Source organism: Macaca mulatta, chromosome X (assembly GCF_049350105.2).
Source record: "Macaca mulatta isolate MMU2019108-1 chromosome X, T2T-MMU8v2.0, whole genome shotgun sequence".
NCBI classification, from domain to species: Eukaryota; Metazoa; Chordata; class Mammalia; order Primates; family Cercopithecidae; genus Macaca; species Macaca mulatta.
Genome location: NC_133426.1, coordinates 42,076,757 through 42,082,378, shown reverse-complemented (window position 1 = coordinate 42,082,378; position 5,622 = coordinate 42,076,757). Strand labels below are relative to the sequence as shown.

The following is a 5,622-nucleotide window of genomic DNA, read 5'->3' as shown; positions in this document are numbered from 1 at the left end:
AGGCATTAAACAATGATTAGTCAACCTAAGAAGGTGCACACTACTGTGCAATTTTCTGTTTGAAGCCTATTAAAGGAGTTATTCCATTCCAAGAAGCAAGATTTTCAAATGTTAAAGCTCTCTTAGAAGAAAATCTAAGTTCAAACAAAGGAAATTTAGACCTTCCATTTGAGGTTCCACTTCTTGTGGTTTCTTCATCCTCCAAAAATGAAGATCCTTCCTTCCTAGCAAAGCCTCCATAGACACACAGCATCCCCACTTAGAAGTATCAGAATATTCAAGGGGAAGGTTATTTCCTAATACAGTTATGCTGCGTTACTTCAAACAAGGTATCTAATAACCCTATAACTCCGTGTTCCAAAAAACAACCATGATGATGCCATGTATAGAAAAAAAAAATAATCCAAATAAGAAACTGTGTCGTTGTGGTTACAAACCCATCCACCACATGGGAGTTCTCCTTGCTGAGCATCACATTGTTGCTGTAAGATCAGTGGAGGAGGTTGGTGGGACTGTTCCTGGCACAGTGCCTGGCACACTATAGGAACTCAATGATGGCTAGTGCCTTGCTCCCTGCCCCCTGAGGTTTGAGTGGGCAGGATTTTCTCAGAAGCACTAGACTCTCTTCTTTATTGTAGCAACTGGGTCAACAGGGAATGCATCCACCTTAATTTCTGGGAAAACAAGGCAAGCAAAATTGCAGAGAAAGTGCCACCATGTCTAGAATGAAATGCCCATTGCTCCATCACAGGAAACAAAGTAAAGGAGGGCTTTCCGGGAGGCTAATTAACAGAAAACTACAGTCATCTAAAACTTAAAAGAATTGAAACAAGCCACCAGCTGTCACTGATCTTTTCCATCTCCTTTTGGAACAGTGTAGCTAGGGGAAGAATGTTTCTAGCAATAGCTGCCAATAGTCTCCAGAATAAATACTGAGGACAAATTATGCCTTATGAGTAATCATACATCAGATGGAATATGCATCTTGGGGTGCCCTTCACCAAAAGCTCCCTCTAGTGCAACAGAGGTGACCACTGTCTCCTCCTCATGCAGGGCTCTGCTCAGGCAACCTTCTGCCACACAACCTGCTCCTGACTTGCCATGGAGCCCCACAAGCCGGCTCACAGCTCAATGTAATGGGGAAGACTTGGATCCAAGCTGGGCTATGGTCTCTTGCTCAGTCCCTCTTTGGAAGCGGGACTGAACTGGGTCAGTAGTTAACTACAGGTGATGGACTTGAAAGACAATGCAAACTTCAGGGCCAAGGGCACCATTTGGGGCTCCCGTGTTTGGCCCACGTGTTCAGAGAAGCAGAAAAAAAAGCCATTCAACCTGAAAGAGAGAATGATGCAGAGCCACAGAGAGAATGAAAGAGAAGATACATAGAAAGCTAGGGGATAAAGAGGAAGGGATTGAATGGTCCCTCATACAGCCCTGCTGCATTTACCCCCTTTTGACTCAGGCTGACTTGAGTAATACACAGTCCCCTCTTGTCAATTACAGACACTCTGATTCTTAGGGTTTCATTCCTTTAGTTTAACATGTTAGACTACTGATGTCCTAGGAAAATATAACACATTAAATCTTACTATTGGTCACTAACACCTTCATGTGAACGACGTTTTCACAATCTTTCACAAAGGCAGGATTTGAGATGGAGGTTTTCAGTAGAGTCCAAGGACAGCCCCTTGGAAGGGCAATGCACCCTCCAACCAAGAGGGTGGATGAGCCTAGAAATGATGTGAGGCAGCCAACCCAGACCAGACACTTCAATCAATTGCCAAGCCCAGTCTAGTGCCCCATGCTGCTTGGCTTTCCTGCCAGCCTTCTTCCATTTCACTCATCCTGTTCCCTTCTGTTCCTTGCTCACCTGCACATTACCTCAGCCTCACAATTGACTTCCCATGCTTCAGCCTCACTCACCTCACTCCATCCTCCCCATTGCTAATGTATTCCCTTGTTTAGTAATTTATTGATTGTCTCTTCTATTACAATATCCCCTCATGAGATCCAGGACCTTAGGAATCTTGCTTACCAGTCAGATTTAACCATTCCAAATACAAAGTTTCCAGTGCTTGCTCCCCATGCTGTCATGCTACTCTTTTGTAATACATCCTGTGGTTTGAGCTGGTTTGATTCATGCTGGTCCTCTCCTTCCCATGTACTCTGGAAGCTCTGCAAAGCCATGAACAGTTATTGATTCATCTTTGAGGTCCCAGTGCCATGTACGGTCATACCTTTAAAAGTGCTGGCTGGATGGACAGAGAGAAGAAGGGAGGAAGGGTGTAAAGTAGTGTCAAAGCCAGAGGGTAACAGTTTCCATGATTCTGGCTGTGTAATAAACAACCTCCAAATTTATTGCTATAAAACAACCATTTTATTAGAGTCAGATGGAGCTATAAGGAGAATTTTGGCCAAGAATTTTGGAAAGGTTTGCCTGGACTGTTCTCACTATGGGATCTGTCACATGATTGTAGGCAGATGTCATCTGAAGGCTAGCTTGGACTGGACATCCAAGATGGCCATTCACATAGTTAACAGTTGATAATGGCTGTTGGCAAAGAGCTTAGCTGAGACTCAACTATAACACCAACATGTGGCCCCTGGATGTGGCTTGGGCTTCATCACGGTAAGGCTACCATAGTGTAGCCAAACTTCTTACATGGTGGCTTACGGCTGCAGCACAAGGGTCTCAGCAAACAAGGCAGAAGCTGCATTGCCTTATAGGACCCAGACTCAGAAGTCACACAGTATCACTTCTGCCACTCTCTATTGGTTGAAACAGTCACAAGCCCACCTAGATTCAAAAAGAGGAAACATAGCCCCATGTCTCAATGGAAGGATGTCAAACAGTTTTGGAGTCACTTGAAAAAACAGCATCAACTTAAAGCTCTTCTGGTTCACCCCCTTTTATTACGGTAGAGGAAACAAAGGTTTGGAGAATGCACATGGCTTATTCACAGTCACACCACATGAGTGACACAGTTAGGGCTAGAACCAAAGTTCCCTTAACTCAAGTCAGTCCAGCCTCCATCTACTCTATTACTTTGTAGCGGTCTCTATTAATGTGTTCTCACTTTTAAACAACTGAAACCAACTTTTACAAAATTAATAACAACAACAACAAAAGATGGAGGGAAATTTCATAGAGAAACCCTCAACATATCTCAGAGTCAAAGGAATTGTTAGCTTACCAGATGAGGTGAGCCTCAGGCAGTTCCAGGGCCCTTAGGTGGCATTCACTGAATTTCTAAAGAGCTGTGGTTGAAGACTGTACACTAGTCTCTCCCTTATCCACAGGGATATGTTCAAGACCCCCAGAAAGGGAAACCACAGATAAGGGGGGACTACTGTACTTTCAGGGATCATTTCTGTAGTATATTTACTCAAGCGCTTCTGATCATGTAGGTACTAGCCTGGGAAGAACTGGTGTGACTTAGAGAGAAAGACATTCTGGTTGTTTTAATGTGGTTCAGGTGAAACATGCCAATGGCAATAGCTTTGCCACCTGGCTTTCCAACATTTTTGTTATTAGCAAAGGCAATAAACCACGGATTTGTCTTCCTCAGTGAAAAGGTATCCACTTCACCATTGCTGAAGAGAAAGACAAGAGAATGCTGGCCAAACCCAGCAGTGGGTGAAATGATCTTTAGATGATGTGTTGGAAAGGTCTTTGTACTTAACTACAGCATGAAAACTAAAAACAAATGAACAAAAAGCTATGTTCAGCAAGGACTCAGTGCCAACACCTCTCCAAGTGCTGTCTCCCTCTGTTCCAAGGTCCAAATTTTCAAGAGAGAGAGCCTCATCAATCTCAATGGAGTTGGGTTTCTACTCTCTTTCACTCATCAATCAGTCATAGACAGAGGGACAAGGTCACAGGGTATAGGACATGTTCAGAGAAGGCCTCTGCCGAGTTTCAGGACATGTCCAGACAAAGGGTGCTTACAATAATCCTGAAGCCACCATGAGCCTGAACATCATCTCAGCAGAGGAAAACCACTGAGACATGTGACCCAGATGATTTTAAAAATGCATCCTCATCACTGTTGAATAGTTGAAATATAGGCTTGGCAGATGCTATGTGATGAACTAGAGTTCATCAGGCATTAGCGAAGCTTGCCAAATGTCCCCATGACCACAAGGCCGTAATTGTTGGGTGGGCAGTAAATGGTTAAGGATTACTCAATGTGTCTCAAACAACATATGTTCCAGCACTTCTTGCTGTCAGGCCAAGTGCATGGAATTTGAGATTCCACAGCACAAGGCAAGGCCAGTCACAAAGAAACAGAAACAAATTGAAGTAAGGCAGAATGGGATTTTGTAAAACATGCGAGCTTTGCATCTCATACATTATCTTTCCTGAAGCCATGTCATGTCATGCTAATATGTTGAGGTCAGCTATGGTGTAAGCTGTGAAGAAAGTTTTTTTTAAATAATAGTTTAAGTAGCAAAGTTTAAGAACAGTTTCTTAAGTAAAAAGCAAATATATAATATATATATATATCATACAAGTAGTAATAGTGATATATATATATATATATATATATCTTATAATAATTACAAGGTCACACATTTACATACGCTTTCTCTAGTAGGAGAAAAAAGGGTTGGGTTAGAGACCCCATATAACCACAGGCAAGCCCAGGAAAGTGTATCACACATGTTACTGTCAACTGATATCATTGTTTCGGTGGGGAAATGATTCAAAACAGCTGCCAAACATGATGTTATTACTGATACACAAGAGCAGGGAAGTTTAAAAGTGCACTGGAATCCTGATGCTGGTGCAGGTTCTGCCTAGTGTTAAATATATATATATACCCCAAACTGGGAACTAATGCAAGAAAATGACTGCATGTCCCTTCAATGCCTTTTTAAGCAGGCTCACTCAAGAATTATTTGATTGCACAGGAGAATGCACTTATGTTTGGTTTTGCTATTTCTATCTAATTGGAGCCCAGACACTGAATTTAGTTGTGAATTTGTATATTGTCCAGTAGAGAAGATGACCCCACTAGCTACAGTTTTATGGTCCCATAAGACATTTGCCAGTTTTGTATCTAGTGGCAAATTTATTTCATCATTCCTTTGACTGACTATACATAAATATCTGTCCTTTGAGACAACCTTACTATCTTGTTGACTCTCTCATTAATTAATGAGATGGATAAAATCTTTGACAGCATTCATTCTATATTTGTGTAAAAGTCCTGTTCTTAACATTTTGAAAATTATATTTCAATACTAGGGATGAGTCTGCAGTTTCTCCAGTCTCCTCAAATGCAGAGTGGTAGGTGAGCTGGGTTCCAAGACCCTTTGGGTGCCAATATAGTATGATTCCTTCTGTGAATGTATGGTGTAAAGTATTTAGTAGGGTAGGTTATTTGTTAGAGAAATTTTCAAAGTAAAAACTTCGGAAAGGTTTAAGGATGGCTACATTAACAGTGAATTCTACCTGAACAAAGAATCTAAAAATTATCACTAGATTCTGTAGTTTGAGTGATGATGTCCCCTCCTTATGTTTTGAAACTTAATCCGCAATGCGACAATATTAAGAGGTATAGATGTGGCCTTTGGGAGATGATTAGGTCATGAGGGCAGAGCCCTCACAAATGGGAT

At 41.8% G+C, this 5,622-nt stretch overlaps 1 pseudogene; it reads left to right on the top strand.

Annotated features, from left to right (window-relative positions):
• Positions 1-3,346: 3,346 nt before the first annotated feature.
• On the top strand, positions 3,347-3,431 carry LOC114675294 (small nucleolar RNA U3; annotated as a pseudogene).
• The last annotated feature ends 2,191 nt before the right edge of the window (positions 3,432-5,622 follow it).